This window comes from Hyaena hyaena, unplaced genomic scaffold, assembly GCF_003009895.1.
Source record: "Hyaena hyaena isolate Hyena2069 unplaced genomic scaffold, ASM300989v1 scaffold_223, whole genome shotgun sequence".
Classification (NCBI taxonomy): Eukaryota; Metazoa; Chordata; class Mammalia; order Carnivora; family Hyaenidae; genus Hyaena; species Hyaena hyaena.
Genome location: NW_024080856.1, coordinates 1,684,925 through 1,705,948, shown reverse-complemented (window position 1 = coordinate 1,705,948; position 21,024 = coordinate 1,684,925).

Here is a 21,024-nt window from a genome sequence, read left to right as displayed (position 1 = left end):
CAAAAACTGAGGACTGATGGATGTGGGGGGGAGGGGGGGATGGGCATGGAGGAGGGCACTTTGGGGATGAGCACTGAGTGTTATGTAGAAACTAATTTGACAATAAACTATTTGTAAAAATAAATAAATAAATATGGAAAAAAAATTTTTTTAATGTTTATTTATTTTTGAGAGACAGAGACAGACAGAACATGAATGGACAGAGAGAGAGGGAGACACAGAATCTGAAGCAGCTCCAGGCTCTGAGCTATCTGCACAGAGCCCGACATGGGGTTTCAACTCACGGACTGAACCGTGAGATCATAATGGGAGCCAAGATCGGACCCTTAACTGACTGAGCCACCCAGACACCCCTACAGACCTGTTTTCATGGTTGTACTTCATTCATATCAGGAGGATGTACGATTTGCAAGTAACTGGCACCTATTGAATCTGGCATTAATTACAAATTTTTAATCTACATTTAGAATGTCTTCATTGAGGAATGCACAGATATTTTTAACAGAGATTTCCAGAGAAGTGTACCCACCTCCCTAATATGATATTTCTATTTTTAACAGCCTTTACACCCAGCTCATGCCTTCCAGCAGTTAATACAACCTGTTGAAATATCTAGAGAAAAACCAGAGGGCAATTGGGTAAAATAGACACATATTCTTCCATCCCTTCTTTTATGGTATAACGAAAGAAAGAAAAAAAGAAAAGGAAGTGATGTTATGTGTCACATACTATGCCTGGAAGAGTATAGGCAGATACTACATGATCTTTGGAATTCACAAGTTTAGGTTAAAACATACTTTAGCTATTCACATACTTGTTACATCACACTCCTGGAGGCATTAAAAGGTATTTGTCATTGTCTTTCTTTAACAATATTTAGTTACACTTATTGAACATTTTCAATGGGTTGGACCAGACACAGTCTTAAGTTCAACGCATGCATTATCAGTATTTAACTATAGAACCATGCTGCAGGGACTTTACCATTCCCGTTTTACAGATGAAGCAACAGAGGCCCAGATGAGGTCTGCCAGTAGGAAAGCTGAGTTTTGTATTCCTATACATCCCCCCAAAACGTGCTTTAGTGTAGATACTTTAAGTAAAGCAATTACAAGCCCTCACACTCCTCTGAAAGCTCTGCAGTAACTCTCCACTGCCCTTAGGAATAAAATCCAAAATTCTTAAACAACTCGGCAGCATTACCGAGACCCAGCTATATTGCCAGACTTTTCCCTACCAACCTGCCACATTGTACCCTTGAGTGTATAGAGCCCTTTTCTGCTCTGGATTCAGGAGCAAAAAGGTAAATCCACAATTTATATTTCACGTAATGTCAAATTAAGTCTGTCCCCATAACATTCTTGTTTACATTTAGAATATAAAGTTTTTAATCTGTATTAATAAACTACACTAAAGCTTCTAGAGTTATCAAGTACCAACTGTACTTCTGCTTTAGTAGCAAAGATGCAATTTTTTGTAGAAACATTTTTTGCTGACTTTAAGACCATTGTGGCAACAAAGCTTAAACTTTGCAACATTCAGTTTTTCTTGCAGTGAAAGGGTTCTTATTTTGGAGCACAAGATCCTTTAAAATTTTAATGGAAATCTATGGACATACTCCCCAGAGTTTTTCACATACACACAAATTTGAGTATGTTTCAGAATATTGGCAAATATAAATCCTTAAAATGATGGTGAAAATAAAACTGAAGAGTGTAATACACTGAATATGCACTATGTGTAAATTATATAGAATAAATTTTCTTAATTTATTCCCAAATCTACCCTAGTAAACTTTAGTAGCACCTATGATCCATGTTGTGCTAGTCATAAATCAGACATTAACAAGAAACTCTTAAAGCAGAGATTCTGAAGCTGGAAGATCCATCCATCCTAGATATATTATGTAACTTTTATATATCTTGAGAATTTTTTGAGAATGGGCTCCCTCCTTTTACCAGAAAATCAAAAAAAGCTGTGATCCTCTTCCAACTAAGAATTCAAGATGAAGAAATGAAATTATGTACTGCCACTAAAATTGTGGGAGTATGTAATTACTTTGAAGAGTGTTTTAGAAATAAAGTCGATTTTAAAAAATGAAGAAAAAATGTATGTTAAGACGTTTTACCTCCAGAAAATAGAATTTATAGAAGACTTAAGATGTGCCATAATATTAATAGTATTCATCTGCTCGTAGGTGATTTTTATTCTTTTTTTCTTACTTATTTCTTAAATTTTTTTAAATTTTCTAAAATGACCATATTTTCACTCTATATTAGAAAAGTAAGTGATTTGGGGCACCTGGGTGTCTCAGTCAGTTAAGCGTCCGACTTCGGCTCAGGTCATGATCTGATGAGTCGTCGGTTAGAGCCCCGCATCAGGCTCTGTGCTGACAGCTAGCTCAGAGCCTGGAGGCTTCTTCCGATTCTGTGTCTCCCTCTTTCTCTACCCCTCCCCCATTCGTGCTCTGTCTCTCTATGTCTCTTAATAATAAATAAATGCAAAAATATTTTTTTAAAAAAGAAAAGTGTTTTAATTTAAATATATTTAAACATATGATATAAAATACAATATCTCCAACATGATCTTTACCACCACCAGATTCTCTTGAGAGTAGTGGACATTCCATTCATCCAGGAAATATGATTCTAATTTTTCAAAAGTCTTCTGATTCATCTATATAGAACAGGTCCTGCTGGTGCTGTATGGGATGCAAATATTAATCATTAATGTATGATTTAGATTCAATTCTCCAATACTTTATAGTTGGGAAAAGTGGTCTTTATGTCCTCAAAGTTTTCTGCTGAAGGGGAATTTTTATGATATGGCTTTTATAGACAATCTGGTTTGTATAATCCAAATTACTTTTTGAGAAGCCTTCTCATTCCAAATTGGCAGTTATTTAAAGACACTAGGGGCAAAAGATTCTGGTCATTCAGTGTGTCATCTCTTGTGAGATTTTATACCTTTTTATAGGTTTCCATTCATTTCAACCTATGGAAATTTTTGAGAATAAAGTCATATATCTACACTGTATCTTCTTAATGTAAGACAAATTGCTTAAACTATGATTATGCATTTTTATGACCCTGAAGTTTTACATTCAGTTTATTTTTGAGGGACATTTTAAAGGCATATTATAGAATAGCTATTTGTCTATATATTAAATAATCTTTTTTAATGGCAGAATAATTGTTTGATCATAAAATTGTTAATTGCAATAACAGATCTTTAGAATTGGCTGGGACCTCAGAGGTATCCAGTATATTTCACCATCTGATGCTTAAGTCATCTTCAAGTTGTTCTAATATCTCCTTGAACATTCTGTATGACCTAGAACATAGTATCTTATTTGGCAGTGTTCTTTGAATAACATAGCTTACATTTTAGAAAATCTCCTCTAGAAAACTAAATCCTACTGTATCTCTTTTGATACGTTAGTGATTAATTTTTGTCCTACCTTTTAGGGTGGTATGGAACAAGTCTCTTCATTCTCCTACTGCCTAGATGGAAATCAGTCACTGCAAGCTACAGTAAACTAGTACAAACTACTGAGCAAAAAGATTATTTATCGGCTCAAGGCAAGACTGGTGAAGTGAAATTTGGTTCTAACATGTATGGCATACCTAAGGCTTTGACTTTCTGGAAAACTGTCTCAGTGAGGAATAACAGTGTTATTTATGGAAAAAATGTTTACACCTGACATAGTTTTAGCTGTTTTATACAACACTGCTGAATTTTACTGAATGAACAGTCAATGAAGCCCCTTACATTGGTATTTTTCTTCATGTATTCCTCTTACTTATATTAGTCTTAACTTTTGTTTGTGATATCTAGGGAACCAAATTCTGGGATTTATAATTAATATACATTATCTTGTCTAATATAGAGCATGAAAATAGCTGATAATATCTTCTGGGATTCTCATTTTGCCATCCAATACATTAGCTATTCCTTTCTGGATTAGATCATCTACAGATTTTATGACTATGCATTTATGTTCTTAGATGATATAATGCATATAGATCATCTGACATTATATCTACTGCATATATGGTCCAAGAATATTTGAAGCAAACCATACCTTTATTCAAACCATTATTAAGATGGTTGAATAGGACAGGATATGAGAGAAGACTCTGCCATAAGACTTTCTCTTGTACGATGCCAACGTGACATTCAACTAATCATTGGACCATCAACATATAGTCGCATCCAGGTTTTGTTTTGTCAGTTTTGGATGAAGCAAAAGATTTATCAAGTATTTGGCTGGCACACATACAAACCCACACACACACATGCATATTTACGCATATAGATATATATTCCTTTTCCAGGTATATTTTTTCACTTTGCAAATGGAAAATATGGTTTATTTTATGTTGGGTTTACTATTGCTTGTAACACCAAATTTCCTGTTTGGCACAATTTAAGCTCTTTGATTTAGAGAAAACAAAAATGAGTTAATATGACATTCTAGTTCTCAACACCATTCTAGGTGCTTACAAAATGTCTACTTAGCAATATATTTGCTGGGAAATGATGTTGGATCTCTAGTCTGTGGTTTACAGAATCTACCTTCTAAACATATAGACATATAAACATAGAAGACTCATTCTTCTAGGATATATTTGACTTTCCATGATGACACAGAGGATATACGAATAAAGGCTGCAATATCCTGCCCAGCTCTACTTTCAGTACTGATTAACTTAATCCCCACAGCTGTTGTACTTGCTGCTGGCAAACAGCCTTTAACTGTAAGCTCTGACTAGAAATTTCCTTCATCTGTAGAGGGTAGCCTTGCCCAAAGTTATGGGCAAACCCCTTTTCCTGTGGCAGGTTTCATCCAATGACTCTTCCGTACAGCCATACAAAGATACACCCTGTTGGTTAATATCCTAAATCTATAAAAAACTTATCAAACTCAACACCCAAAATCAAATAATCCAGTGAAGAAATGAGCAAAAGACATGAATAGACACATTTCCAAAGAAGATTTCCAGATGGGTAAGAGACAAGTGAAAAGATTCTCAACATCACTCACCATGAAGGAAATACAAATCAAAACCATATTGAGATATCACCTCACACCAGTCAGGATGGCTAAAATTAACAACTCAGGAAACAACAGATATTGGCAAGGATGCATAGAGAGGGGAACATTTTTACACTGCTGGTGGGAATGTGAACTGGTGCAGCCACTCTGGACAATGGTTTGGAGGTTCCTCGAAAAATTAAAAGTAGAACTACCCTATGACTCAGCAATTGCACTACTAGCTATTTATCCAAAGGATACAAAAATGCTCAAAGATACATGCACCCCAATGTTTATAGCAGCATTATCAACAATAGCCAAAGTATGGAAAGAGCCCAAATGTCCATCAACTGATGAATGGATAAAGATGATGTGGTATATATACATATACAGTGGAATATTACTTGGCAATTAAAAAGAATGAGATCTTACCATTCGCAACACTGTGGGTGGAACTAGAGTGTGTTATGCAAAGCAAAATAAGTCAGTCAGAGAAAGACAAATATCATATTATTTCACTCATATGTAGAATTTAAGAAACAAAACAGATGAGCATAGGGGAAGGGAAGCAAATATAAGATAAAAACAGAGAGGGAGACAAACCATGAGAGACTCATTAATACAGAGAACAAACTGAGGGTTTGTGACATGGTATTGGGTGGGAGGCTGGGTTAAATGGGTGATGGGCATTAGGGAAAGCACTTGTTGGGATGAGCACTGGGTGTTGTATGTGATGAATCACTCAATTCTATTCCTGAAGTCATTATTACACTATATGTTAACTAACTTGGATTAAAAAAAAAAAAAAGATACACCCTCTTGTGATAACAAAGTAACCATTCTAGCCACAGAGCTCTTCCTGGGATCAGCTGAGATCTTTGTTGTAACGATGGTACTTCTCTCTGCCATTCCTGCCTTCTTCCCCTCCCCCTCCTTCATTCTCCTTCCTCCTTCTCTTCTTTTTCTTTCTCCTTCTCCTCCTCCTCTTCCTGCTCCTCCACCTCTTTTTCCTTCTTCTTCTTCTACTTTTTCTCCTACTTCTTCCTGTATTGATCCCAAGAAGACTTCTTAATAAACTTTTTTCACATTACTCTCCGTCTCACAGTCTGCTTCCCAGGGCATTCAGTTTGGAGCAGTTATCCAATTCAAGTCAGATCTGTTATCTCTAAATTCTCAGAGCATTGGCTTATTTCATGTGACCAGACAACTTCTAATCCATTCCACCCTTTAACTCTCTCTAGTCTTACTTGAAATTTACTTCTTTCTTAAATGTTTTTGTTCAAATTTTCTACTCATATATGAATACACGCAAAGTGGTTTTAGATCACTAAAAAGGATCTTTACTTGATAGCTAAAGAGGAATATTACTGAAAAATATGAAAATATTGTGTTTTCTTATCTCAATCTTCAGAGTTTTAGTGAGATGTTAACCAACAGCATCAATGAAGATAATGAGGCATATAACAGAAGTAGTATTGTTTCTAGACTATGCTATTTTTGGTATATATTTCATGATGGCATCAGGTTTTCTGTAAAAATCAATGCCATTTATTCAGTTGTTAAAAATTATTAATTCCATTTATTCATTAAGTAGTAGTAAAACTATTAGAATTAATTAAAACTCTAATTACTAACTTCTTAAAATTTCCTTAGATAGCAACAATAGCTAGCTTGAAAATAAAATGGCAGTAAGAAATCTCATCTGAGGTAAAATCCATATTTTTTTAAATGTTTTATTTATTTCTAGGAGAGAGAGAGGGAGAGACAGCGTGAGCAGGGGAGGGTCAGAGAGAGAGGGAGTCACAGACTGAAACAGGCTCCAGGCTCTGAGCTGGCAGTCAGCACAGAGCCCGACGCGGGGCTCGAACCCACGAACCGCGAGATCATGACCTAAGCGAAAGTCGGACGCTTAACCGACTAAGCCACCCAGGCGCCCCGTAAAATCCATATTTAAAATCTAAAGCAAACGTAATTAAAGTCTAAACAGTTTAAGTGAAACAAGCTGCAAAATATTGAGGCACATAAAAAAATTTAATATGTAAGGTTAGTATTGGGAAGATTTTGAAAATAAATTGATGTTCCTTTTAATTAATCTAATCCATATTTATACATTTATTAGACAATGATAAAAACTTCATACTTTTTTATTTGTTTAATGAGTTTCAGTGAGATTAATTATTATACAGGAATACTCAGACATCTTTTGTAAAAAGGCTTATGAATGATGATTCTCCAAAGCATATATTAAAATGCTTTAAGTTGATTAATTAATAAATGCAATATTTGATACTAGAAACAAACACATTTAAAATAATAGCTACTGAAAGGATACTAACACATGTAGTATTTCAAATTGGTAAGGCAAATAGTTTGGGGACAGTTATGTTGTCACTGATGAAAACCTACATTTTTATCTTATTTCTTAAACCACTTCTATTCAGTGCTATCATTATCTTTGTGGAAGAGGCTGAGTATATTAACTGGAGGTGGGCAGAAGAGGGACTTTTGGGTAGTGGCAATGCTCTATGTCTTAATTTGAATTATGTTTACATGTATGTTTATATTTTTATAAGTTCTTAAGCTATATTGTTATAATCTGTGCTATTTTATCTGTCTATAATATAATTGACAGAAAGTTAATTAAAAATTAAGTTTTAGGGGCACCTGGGTGGTTCAGTCAGTTGAGCATCTGACTTTTGATTTCGGCTCAGTTTATGATCCCAGGGTCATAGGAGCAAGCCCTACATCCAGCTCTGTGCTAAGCATTGATCGTGCTTAAGATTCTCTCTCTCTTTCCTTTTGCCCCTCTCTCCCTCTCTCTCTCTCAAATAAAAAAAAAATAATAATTAACATTTAGGTATTTTGTGTGTCTACTATATAACCTAGTCCTAAGAATATATGAGTACAAAGTCAGGCAGATGTTGGCACTGAAGATATAGACTCACAAAAGGAGAATTCATTGCCAGTGATTCCTTTCCTTTCCACATAGATATACTCTATATAAGATTAAATAATTTATTTTCTCACACCTTTATCTTAAGCTGAACTAAATTAGATTTTTTCGTTGTGAAAAATCTGATTTATATTGCATTCCTAGAAAAATTAACCCCATAATCTACATGATAACCCCACTTTACATATTATACTTTTGTCATTTTTATTATTTAAATTGATAGATAAGAACCATAGGAAACATAATACAGGAGAAACAGCACAGTAATAATAGGAAAAATGCACAAGAAAAATAGCTTGTACGAAGTAGAATTTCAGTTGAAATATTTGTAATATGTGCACTATATGGTTATAATAAAGCAATAAATCCATATAAGGTAGCTGTAATATGGTTTTAAAATAGTCAAAATTTAAGGTAAAGTTTTTTGTTTGTTTTTGAGAGAGAGAGACAGAGACAGAGAGAGAGAGTGGGGGACCGACAGAGAGAGAGGGAGACACAGAATCCAAAGCAGGCTCCAGGCACCACACTGCCAGCACAGAGCCCGACTTGGGGCTCGAATTCATGATCCGTGAGATCATGACCTGAGCCAAAGTCAGATGTTTAACCAACTAAACCACCAAGCCACCCCTAAAGCAAAGTTTTAATTTAACAAGTAAACCTAAACACATTAATATTTATATTCTCCTTTTAAAATTATGATGTTTTGAAAAGAAAAATTAAATTCTATTACTCCAAATTATGGGAAATAATTAGTGTATAAATATTTGTTCAATCACACCTTATATTTAGAAAATGTTTGTTGAACCTAACACTTCACTGTAACATTCAGTTTCTGACTTCGTATATTAATTCTCATAATATAAATGTGGTCTCAAACAAAGTAATTATGGGCTTTTTCTCCCTTAATAAATTGGCTTTTGGTTTTGTTGATGCACCATCAGACTAAATCTCACTGTGGTAAATTCCTATGGGTTTGGATCTGACTTTATATGTTCCCATATGTTGATAGATGCTATTTCTATCTTTCCTACATGATTATGGCATTCTTGAAGCCCAGAAGCAAATCTTATGTATGTACTTTTCACACAGCTTAGCGAAGTTCTGGGCATATGTTAATATATGAATATTAATTGGTTGAATTTTATTTAGTATGGTAGGAATTCTACACTTTACCTTTAACCATAATTAATAACTTCTTAATTTAAGCTGTTAGTTAGTTGTTTCTTATACATGCAAGTTCTTTGTTGAGGTATCTCTCTTCCTGGCTTTACAATATCCAGATACATGTCCTTGAAGTATACTGTTGGCTATTGTTATCCATTGAGCCCTTATCCTACATTCTTCCCCTAATCTTCCTGTCTAAATTGGTTACAGATAACTCCCTGTCACAGACTTAAAACTCAAAGCCGTTTCTCTGACACTACCTCACCCATGCCAGCATTTAGTTTCCTGGATTCTGTCTTATCACTTATTATCTTACTTACTCATTAATTTTTTGCTTTTGAAATCTATTACTCAATAAACACGTGTTGCTGTGAATATCCAGAGGGGAAAAAGAAGATATTATCTCTGGCTACATGAGGTTTACAAGGCATATACTAATAAAATCATAACATATGAACATCTATCCAAAGTATAGTGTATTCTCTAAAATGATAATACAGAATTATATGAGAACAATGAGTGATCATTAACTATGTAATGACGCTTGTTTCTCTAGAAAAACGTATGTTTCAGAAGGGAAATCTAATGGGATGGGTTCTCTGTGACAATTTGATAGCTCTTAATTCTCTACCTCTTTATCAGCTGTTAAGGACATAGGTGATATAATCTACACCAAAGAGAATGGCATGGAAAAAAATGTACCTATCTAGGCAAAAAGAAGGCAAGGGAAGCAAGAACCACTACTCAAGCATTAACTCTCTTGTCATTCTCCACAACTCTTGTTTTAATAAAATGATAAATAAAGTGTGGAATATTGTGGTCCCAAAGTGGCAATGTGATAAATAAATTACATCTTCTAAGACTGTTTATAAAATATTTTTATTTATTAAATTTGCTTACATTAGCTTGAAGGGAAATATAATTTAAAGTTTGTTTACCCAGAAAAGTGGTAATTTTTACTCAAGATAAATAAATCAGCAGTCTTTTTTCAAGTTGCTGACATATTTTTTTAAAAATCTGTTTTTAAAAATCTACTTTGAGAAATAACAGTTTTAAAAATTCACTTGTTTCTAAGAGTTAGAATGAAAGTTAAAAATAATTTTGTACAACTTTTCCTTTTTTAAATTTTTATTTATGTATTTTTAATTTTTTATGTTTATTTTTGAAAGAGAGACAGAGCAGGAGTTGGGGAGGGAATGAGAGGAAGGGAGACATGGAATCTGAAGCAGGCTCCAGGCTCCAAGCTGTGAGCACAGAGCCCGATTTGGGACTTGAACTCGTGAACCAGGATATCATGACCTGAGCCGAAGTCAGCCAGACACTTGACTGAGCCACACAGGTGCCCCACAACTTGACTTATTATGTTGTAATCACATTTCTTCTCTCCTGACAAATCCCCATCATTTACCAACGATAAGCCTTAATTGAAAGAACAGGCTCTGGAACCTAATTTTTAAAATTTTATTATTATTGTTATTTGTTTCAATCCTGGCTTTGCCACTTACGAACATCAATGACTTTGAGCAAATTACATGACCTTTTTATGTGTTTGATTTCTCAGCCATCAAATCAGGGAATAATAGCATCTACCTCAGGGAGAGTGTGGATTAAATAAGAAAATATATGTAGAGCGCTTACAATCACGCCATATCACAAAGTGAATGAGTGACATTCATGTCAGTTGTAATTTACTGTCATACAATATAAATTATCCCACATAAGTAGACTAATCTAATTCCTTCTGAGACTGTGTGCTTAACAGAAAAGGCTAACATCTACTGGTATGACTGGGATACAGCCTCCTAAATTATATGTGTGCTTCTTTTAGCCCCCTTTCTACACACAGCCAATGGTAGTCATTCAAAAATTCAATCAGATGAAGATAATTTCCTGCTTTAAAACACTCAAATACGAAGTGCCTGGGTGGCTCAGATGGTTAAGCGGCTGACTTTGGCTTAGGTCATGATCTCACCGTTCGTGGGTTGGAGCCCCGTGTCAAGCTCTGTGCTGACAGCTAGCTCAGAGCCTGGACCCTGCTTCAGATTCTGTGTCTCCCTCTCTCTCTGACCCTCCTCTGCTCACGCGCTCTCTCCTTCTCTCTCAGAAATAAAAATAAATAAATAAATAAATAAATAAATAAATAAATACATAAATAAACACTCAAATATAAATTTGCCAACACACTCTGATGAAATCCAGTTGCCTCATCATGTCCTACTACAGTCTACATGCTAATGACCTCTGCCTAACTCTCCAAGCTTATCACCCAACTCACTGGTTATGGAAATCCACTCACACTGGCATTTCCTTTTCTCCTCTCTGACCAAGGGTAAGGCAAGTAGCATCTGTTACCCACTATCAGAAGTCAGAGCACTTCTACCTACTGCAGTTTGATATCACAGTCACCAAGGAAACACAACACACTCAAGCACTGAAGGGAACAACACTTTATTCTTACAGAGAAGAGCAGAGCAAGATCAGCTTCATTGGTGGGTATTGGTCCTCTGTGGCCAATCATTGGCTTGTATGCATCCCTCTTGTGTCACAAAACAAAGGCCCCTGTCCCCTCCCCTCAGAGGCAGATATAGTAGCGGGTTTGTCTGGGGGCTGTATCACTGATATATATATAAGAAGAACAAAAGATACACATTGAGTCTGAAACAAGGAAAGACATTCCCACACAGGGTGACAAACCCAGGACAAGCTGTGAGTTCTCTTTCTCTTTTGAAGTTCTCCAGGCCCAAGGCCCTTTCTTACAGAGGTCAAAAGACTGCATCATGATAGGGTCTTTCCCAACAATAAGCCTTTTGCACTTGCTGTTTCTTAAGCCTGGAAGTATTTTAGCCACAATACTTCAAAGAGTCACTGGCATGTACTAGACAATCAGTGGATATAGTTGGGCAAATGGATTCTATTCCTAAATTCTATTCTTGGTGATAGGTCTATAACATATAAAAATACCTATTGCCCTTTCTCTGGAAACAGGCTCTCATAACCCCTCCTATATTGGTTTTAACTCACTGAGTCATATCTTTTATTTAGTGGATCCATTTAGCAAAATGCTTTCTCATTTATCAAGTGAGAAGAGTAAGGCTCTGAAGGAAGACAGTCTTGTGTTTATTCTCTATTCTCATCACATAAGAACTGTCTGATATTAAAGCCATTTGGTGCCTCAATTTTTTAATCTAGTAATCTATGAAATGAGTAGAATATCTGCCAGAGTAGGTAATATTTTACTATTTTTGTTATAACTTAATATTCATAAATTTGACAGTTGGTTTTTTCCAATTCTAACCAGGAGGAAACTGAGTCTCAGACAGATGAAGGAATTTAACCCAGGTGTTCTGGATGGTAGATGATTCATATAAGGTCCCTGTTCAGTTTGCAAGTTTAATACTATGAGTGTAGGATATTTATTTCCATTTATGTGGTTCATTTTCCTGTGGCAATACCTACAAAATATTTGATGTCCATTTTACACTAGCTCCCATTAGCTAACAGCATATTTAAGTGCTTTCTCATGTATGGATGCAGAAAAGGAATTCTGACCAGGATTTCTGGTAGGTGCCCTCAAGATCAGTTTAAACTGTAGCAAAACTTATAATTTATATAGATAATTTTTTAGTTCTGTTCCATTATAAGAAGTTACTATTAGTGCAGTTGACTTGATGCTAAAGGCTTTTTTAAAAAAATATATTAAAAGACGTCTGTTTCCAAAAAAAATGGAGTAAATGTACTTTTCCCTATTTCTCCCACTCAGCGTGTGGTTATTTAAAGAAAACATGAGAGTTTCTTGTGATCATAGAAATGTTCTGGAACTTGACTGTATCAATGTTAATATACTGCTTGTCATATTTTGCTATAGTTTTTGCATGGTGTTATCACTCAGAGAAAACTGGGTGAAGATTACATGAGATATCTCCAAATAATGTCTTATAGCTTTATGTGAATACATAGTTATTTCAAAAGTAAAAAGTTTAATTAAAAAAAAAAAACTATTGTGTGCATACAATTGTATAGGATTAGTGTAGACAATGAGTTAAGCTACTTAATACATAAACTGTTCCAATAAATTAATGGGATAACACCCTGTTATATCAATACCCTGTTATAAAAATGGAGCAGAGAGGCTCCTGAGTGAGTCAGTTGGTTAAGCATCAGACTCTTGATATCGACTCAGGTCGTGATCTTCCAGTGATAAGATCAAGCCCCGCTTTGAGCTCCTCACTGAGTGTGGAGCCTGCTTGGGATTCTCTCTCTCTCTTTCTCTCTCTCAAAATAAATAAATAAGCTGTCTAGGTAATGTCTAAGTAATGTATGTTGCTCCATTAGTTATGAACTTTGTGTCACAGGGCAGAGGCTCAATGTCTACCAATCTTGATCCACTGTATCAAATGTGAACTGTAATGTCTACTTTGTTGAAGTTAATGTGAAGAACAAAAGAGACAATCCATCTCTAAAACACACTGTCTGGTTTCCTCAATAATGGCTGTACTTCATTTTTTCAAAAGATATATATATACATATATATGTATATATATCTTTACATGTATATATAAAACAGGGCAAGATATTTTGTTGATAAAGCTGACAAATTTTAAAGGCTTTTTATCACATTTTAAAAAACTATTGCTCATAAATACTCAACAGTTAACAGAAGTATGAGATTCTATGTGTTGGCCACTCTATGATATTATTTAAAATGATTTTACAGTGTTGTAGAAGACTTGATAATATGAAAATTGCCTACCATATATTGACTAAAAACTTTATAAAATATTATATGCAGTACTATTTTTTAAACATGGATACAGATACCAAAGACTGAGAAAAATTGCAAACAAACAAAAAAGAAATGTACCCTAGCACAGTAGCAAATTAGGCTCACAGATCTTCAAACCTGTGGAAAACAATAATTGCCATTTTATATTTGAAATAATAAAAATGTAAGTTCTAGTAAATAACAGCTAGATAGGAATGTAACTACTGTCTTATATTAGGCAAAGAAAAAAAAAAGAAAAACCATAGGTATGCTAAAGAGGATTACATAGAAAATCATGTTTAAGTTGTGAAGTGGAACCAAGTGGGAATAATGCCAATGGGAACATATTCTAAGCATTAACTGGCACTTTTATGGTATATTAAGCAAACTTATATTACATCACCCCATTGCCTGAAAAACTGGATACTCTATTCACTTGCTGTGAATTATAAATACTATTTTTACTTCCAAGTATTTCTCTCACTGGAAGTTTTTTGTTTTGTTTCATTTCACTTCATTTTTTAATACCACTGTGGATAGGATATTTCAGAACATTACTGAACTTTATGAAGAACTGTGGCAAGAAAGATCTACGTTAGAGAAAAGAACATTATGATTTCACTCAAGTTCACTGATGCTTGGTGAAGTCATCTGTATAATGATGAGCATTGGTTGAAGAAGTGTTCTTATTTTTCTCTTTTTCATGTGTAGAAGAATATCTCTGTTCCATATTGGTTGTGAAAATAATGTAGAGAATTGTGTATTTCATTCTCAAATCAGCTTAAGTTATTAAAAAATTCAATTAATCAAGTAAAGCAAGAAAAAGTAAGTCCCCATAAAATAAGTTTGAAGACAAAGAATCATTTAACCATTAACTATCAGAAAAATCCATACCTCTGAATGTAACATAGCTATTCTAATATCACTTTAGTGATATGCTTCATGAGGAAATATTCAATGGAAATAAAGTTGTCAGATGTTTTATAGAGGAGGAAAAGAATTTATTTGCTAAAATGTCCATGTTATACAAACTCCCTACCCCAGTTCTGTTGGATTGTGAAAAGTTCCTATTTAATGGTAAGAACACTTATAATTTTTTTCAGTTGTACGTATGTATGTGGAGAAATATTTTGCAAGCCGGTAAGAAGAGAACCAGCCATACCTTGTTTTAATTTTTTGAAGTTGATTTTTATTGAGACAGAGAGTCTCAATGAGTGGGGAAGGGGCAGAGAGAGAGGGACAGAGAGAATCCCAAGCAAGATCTGCAATATCAGTGCAGATGTGGAGCTCCACTTCACGAACTGCGAGATCATGACCTATGCCAAAATCAAGAGTTAGACACTTAACCAACTGAGCCACCCAGGTGCCCCCAGCCATATCCTTTGAAATGGAAAGAATCACTTATGATTTTGACAACCATTAAAAAATTGGTAAGTCATATAATAGAATCATATTTCAATCCATATTCTAGGAATCCCTAAAGATTATTTAAATCAGTTTGTCCCAATAAAAATTCTCTCACTCAAAGAGAAAAAGACAGTGAAAAGGAAGAGGATAAAGAGAAGTAGCTTTAATCAGTGTTTAATAAGAGGAAAGTAGTGAATATTTGTGAATCAGTTAAACTGCTTTCTATTAGTTGCTGAATTGGGCATGGGTACACCTTTATTTCCATAAGTTCTATTAGAATCATTAGGATTAAAAAAGACATAAGCTAAATGGAATTGAGGTAGTTTTCTCTTCCTAAAAAAGTGTGCATGCTTTTATGCATCAAAAATTTCCTTTCTCTTAGGAAAAGGGCAAAAGTATATTCATTTTCAATTCATTGTATATTAAGTATCAGTAATTTTAAGTCATTGTTTGATCTCTGTTCTTGAGCCTCCATTGACAATTTTGAGTATTACTACTTATCACCATTAGGCACGCTGGCATATGATTTTTTCCTGTCCTAGATGGACATTTTATTTTGCATCAACTGCACAAGACAAACTTCTTTCAGTGATCAGAACATTGTTTCTTTCCAAGGAACAAATTACATAATTTAGCTTACTCTAGAAATGAAACAAAATGATTTCTTTTGTATTCATATATATATGAAAGTAAGGAACAAATGAAGCTAAAATGCTTGAGCAGGCCAATTATCTCTTTTGTCTCAAGTATACCCAAAGTGTCCTCAAAAACACAGAATTCACATTGTTTGAGTCAATAAGCCATCAGTATGAGTGCCTTGCTCTACTTTTCACACAACATAATTAACAAACTAAACAAGGTATGCAGTAGATCCAGGTGTAGAGATGATGTTTAATTAAAAATGGGACTACTTCCAATGATTTGATTTGTTTTGAGTTGTAATTTTGAGCCTTTGCACTGTTGAACACTAATCTAGATTTTCAAAATGGAATCATTTTAGGAGGAGTTAATTGTGCTTCTCTAAGAGTGAGTCACCTTTAGTCTGGTTCCCAATGAATGGTCTGTATTTTCATTTTATTTATTTATTTATTTTGTCTGAACAGCATGATTTTCTTTAACACTTCCATTTTAGTTTGGATATATGTAATGATTCTATAGGTCATTCCTTCATCAAATAATTATTTATTAAATTTCCCAAGCACTACTAGATGTAGGAGACAACAGAAAGAATATATGTGGTATCCTTCCTCACAAAACTTGTATTGATATAAGGGTGGCAGTAGTGTCTTAAGTAAAAGTATTATTAGATATAAAACTGATCTGTGATAACTAACAGTTGGAGGTGGTCACTTTAAATTGAGTAGCTAGAGAAAACCCCTTTGGGAAGCATTAACCTGATACTAGATGGTTGGCTATAAATTAGTTATGCAAAAGTTGGATGGATGGTTTTACTAGGACACACATAAATGCTTTGAATGAGGAAAAGGTTTGTCATGTTCTATTAGTTTCCAAAGGGCATTGCGGATAGAAGACAAAGAACATAAAAAGAATGCTTCTGTTTTGAGTTGGTGATGTAGATATTAGCCAAATCACAAAACATGTTACAAATCATGGTTAAAAGTTTGAATTTTATTCATGAGGTTTTGTTTATAACTGTGGAGGGGCATGCCCTGAATTATAGCTGTGCTATAGTATGCACCAGTAATAGTTTAGATGAAGTAACACAGTGACTTGATAGTTATAGTTATTCTAAAAAGAAGACAATACATTGAGCTGTGATATCAAAGAAATAATATCAAGTAAATTTGATCCTATTTAAAGACAAGATACCCAATGTAGTGCTATTATTCTATAGTAGAGTTTCTCAACAGTCACACTATGGACATTTTGTGTGTGACTCTTCATTGGTATGGGAGGAGGGTCAACCTGTGCATTGGAGCACTCGACCTCTACACACTAGATGCCAGTCACACACACACACACACACACACACACACACACACACACACTACATGTTTGTCTTAACAATAAAAATTAGGTTTGCCAAATGACCTTTAGTGGGCAAAATCTCCAGTTGAAAACCACTTCTTTATAGTGATTGGTCACTCTCAGGCTTGTGGAAGAGAAATAAGCTGGAAATGGGAACAAAAATAAATGTTACATTTCACACCAGGAAAGCAGAGGAAACAATTTCAGAACAACCAAGAGCTCCAATGGTATCTGGCAAGCAGAGTGGAGATATTCTTCTGCCTTTCTGACTTCTGTAATGGAATAAATTCCACACATCCCTGGTATGGAATCTTGCATGTATATATATGGCAATGTCTTCCATTTTGGTTGAAGTATCAATAGGTTTGAGCTGCAGTTTTCAAACTATAATGCACATTCGAATCTCCTTATGATCTTGACAGTGTTTTTCATTCTTTCATTTATCCCACAAATACTTATCAAGTGCTTGCCTTGTGCCAAAGATGTTTAGACATTGAGGGAAGAAGACAAGAGAAAAAAATACTTACTTTTCTGGAATTTATCCCTAGTAAAGAAAGCATGATAGAATTATAAATTTTCAGTATTTGGCACACATTGTTATACTAGTTTCAGGTGTGCAATATAGAGATTCTATATGCTTATATGGTATGCTGTGCTTACCGCAAGTGTAGCCAGAGAGAATCCAAATTATTGTATAAAATATATCATATATAAAATTCAATTGGGAGAGTCTCAGCAACCACCTTATAGTAGAGTTTCAGAAACTGTACAATAAAGGCTAGATCCTAAGATTGGCACACATTAGTGCTTTGGCCTTAGAGGGAAAAAGCATGGAGTATTTTCAAATAAGAATTTCATATCAATAATCTCCAAAATAGGCATTTCTAGTTTCAGGTGTGTTGGTTTCATGTAGTTTCTGTTACAGGAAGTTCTTTTTCTTATTTTTTTAAATGTTTATTTATTTTTGAGAGACAGAGCAGTAGAGAAAGAGAGGGAGACACAGAATCCGAAGCAGGCTCCAGGCTCCAAGCTGTCAGCACAGAGCCCGATGCAGGACTTGAACACACGAAGACCATGACCTGAGCCGAAGTTGGACAGTTAACCAACTGAGCCACCCAAGTGCCCCTGTTTCACAGGAAATTCTAAGGGCTAAGGCAGTGGTTCTCAAACATGATTTAGAAGAACTATCTAAGAGCTAAGAAAGAATTCAAGGGCTCAAGTCTGTGGAAGTATAATCTGGTCCAGCTTCAGTAATTTTGCAATTCCTCAGTGTCTCCTGCACACTAGCGTTTGAGCACATCTGAACTACAGGCAGAGAAGCAGCAGATATAATTCCTTTAACTATAGTTTGTGATGCTCTCAAGGTACATAAGAGACTACTGAAAACTACAATGTATGTATTTAGAAGGGTTTATTGTAAATTTTGTCTATTTGATAGATATGAAATAGTATCTCAGTGTAGTTTTAATTTTCATTTTCATTAAGTGAATTTGAGCATCTTTTTATGTATTTAAAGCCCAGTTGTATCTCTTTGTGTGTGAATTGTATGTTTATGCATTTTGTCCACTTTTCCAATTTTTAAGTTTTCAGATAGTAAAGACATTAATCTCTATTTCTCTTTAAGTGGAAAAGACTACAGAGACTATTCTAGGTTGCAAGAACTGCAAAGGAACAATTTTTAAAAGTTGAAGGGGATATTGAAATGCAAATACTCTGCTGTGTTAGACTACAGCAGTGATTCCCAAATGTTGATTTGCCTTGGAAGAATGACTAATGGTTTAGATAATATGTGGCTATAGTGCTAAATCACTTTGAATTTCTCACTATGCTCCTAATAATATCAAAAAGAGTTAATCTGGCAGTATTTAATAATCTCATGTTTTTTTTTTTTAAAGAATCAAAAGGCCTCATACTTAGAGCCATATGCAGGAAATAGCATCCAACCATAATTCAATAACATTGTTTTATTTAGTTTATTTAAATTTTACTTTCCGTTCAAGGTAAGATTTTGTATTTATGTGATAGAAATTTAGTATCATCAAAAACACATTTATGCTTGTAAAAATGGTATCAAGTTGAAGGGGAAAAAACTAATAAGTAACACTACTGGTGATGCCTGAATCATGAAGGTGGTTTAGAAATAAATGAGGGGTGCCTGGGTGGCTCAGTTGATTGAGCGTCCGACTTTGGCTCAGGTCATTATCTCACAGTTCATGGTTTTGAGCCCCGTGTCTGGCTCTGTGTTGACAGCTTGGAGTCTGGAGCCTACTTCGGATTCTGTGTCTCCCTTTCTCCCCGCCCCTCCCTCACCTTCTCTCTCAAAGATAATAAACATTAAAAAAATAAATAAAAAGATAGAAAGAACTGAAATATTAGGCTTAGGTTTGCTTTTTACAATTATGCAGTAAATACCTATAAACACTGTTTAACTTCGCTTTTGTTTTCTTATTAAGTCATGTTATCTGAGACGCTTTGGAACATCAAAATGATGTGGTCTTTTATTCTTAGTTCAGTCGAATCTCAACATATTTTCTATTTTAAGAGGGTAGAGGAGGAGGAAGAGAGGAAGAAATCTTTATTTTTATAGAGGTAGATTTGGCATACAATTGACAGCTGAATAAGATAAGAAACATTTATGCTGAGAATGGAGGATAATTCAAATATCTGATTCCTCATAACTGGTTACAGGCTTGTAACTTCAATGACTTCCTTCAATTCTGAACAATGGCACCCCTTGAAAAATAGAACTTATTGACCATTATATATTAATTCTCCCAATTTATGCTCATATTAAAAAACCTTTTTTTTTTACAAGTTTAACAATTGAGATAACAAGAATACTAAAGAAAACATGTAATAGCATATGCAAAATTATTATCCTGAAGCATTTTGCATTGTTTGCTTGCATTTTTTTAAGTAAAGCTTTTGAAATGAAGCTAAATTATTTTTAACAACTTCCTTGCACCCTTTCCAGCACTCTCCTTAGAGGCAACAATTTTCATAAACTGTTAAAATTAAAATATGCTCTGATACTCTAAAAACATGCACTTTGTAATAACTGTAAAACATTTATATAGTGTTTTTTTTCCACCATAAATAGTGTTGCTTTTTGTGGGTGTTTTGTACAAATCCCATCAAACCATATGCTCTAGTTTGTATCTTGAATATTTCATTCAATACTGTTTTGAGATTACTCATAATGAGATATGTATATAATATATATACATATAAACAAATATGGAATATGTATATATACATTTGTATGTATGTATATATGTTTAGTCATTTAGCAAGTTAGTTCCTTCCTTTTAGCTGATGAGTAATATTCCCTTTTATAAATTAACTATTTTAATATTCCATTCCTCTCCTAATGGATAGCCAAGCTCTTTCATTTATTCCTATGCTGTAGTTAAGGAGCTAAGGCTCTGTGAGGTGGTTTATTCAAGATGAATCGGCTAGTTAAAAATGAATTTTATTTTATTTTATTTTATTTTTTTACAAATAGTTTATTGTCAAGTTGGTTTCCATATAACACCCAGGGCTCATCCCCACAAGTGCCCTCCTCCATGCCCATCTCCCCCCTCCCCCCCTCACCCATCAGTCCTCAGTTTGTTCTCAGCATTCAAGAGTCTCTCATGGTTTGCCTCTCTCCCCCTCCCCCACTATTTCGCCCCTTCTTCTCCCCCACTGTCCTCTGTTAAGTTCCTCCTA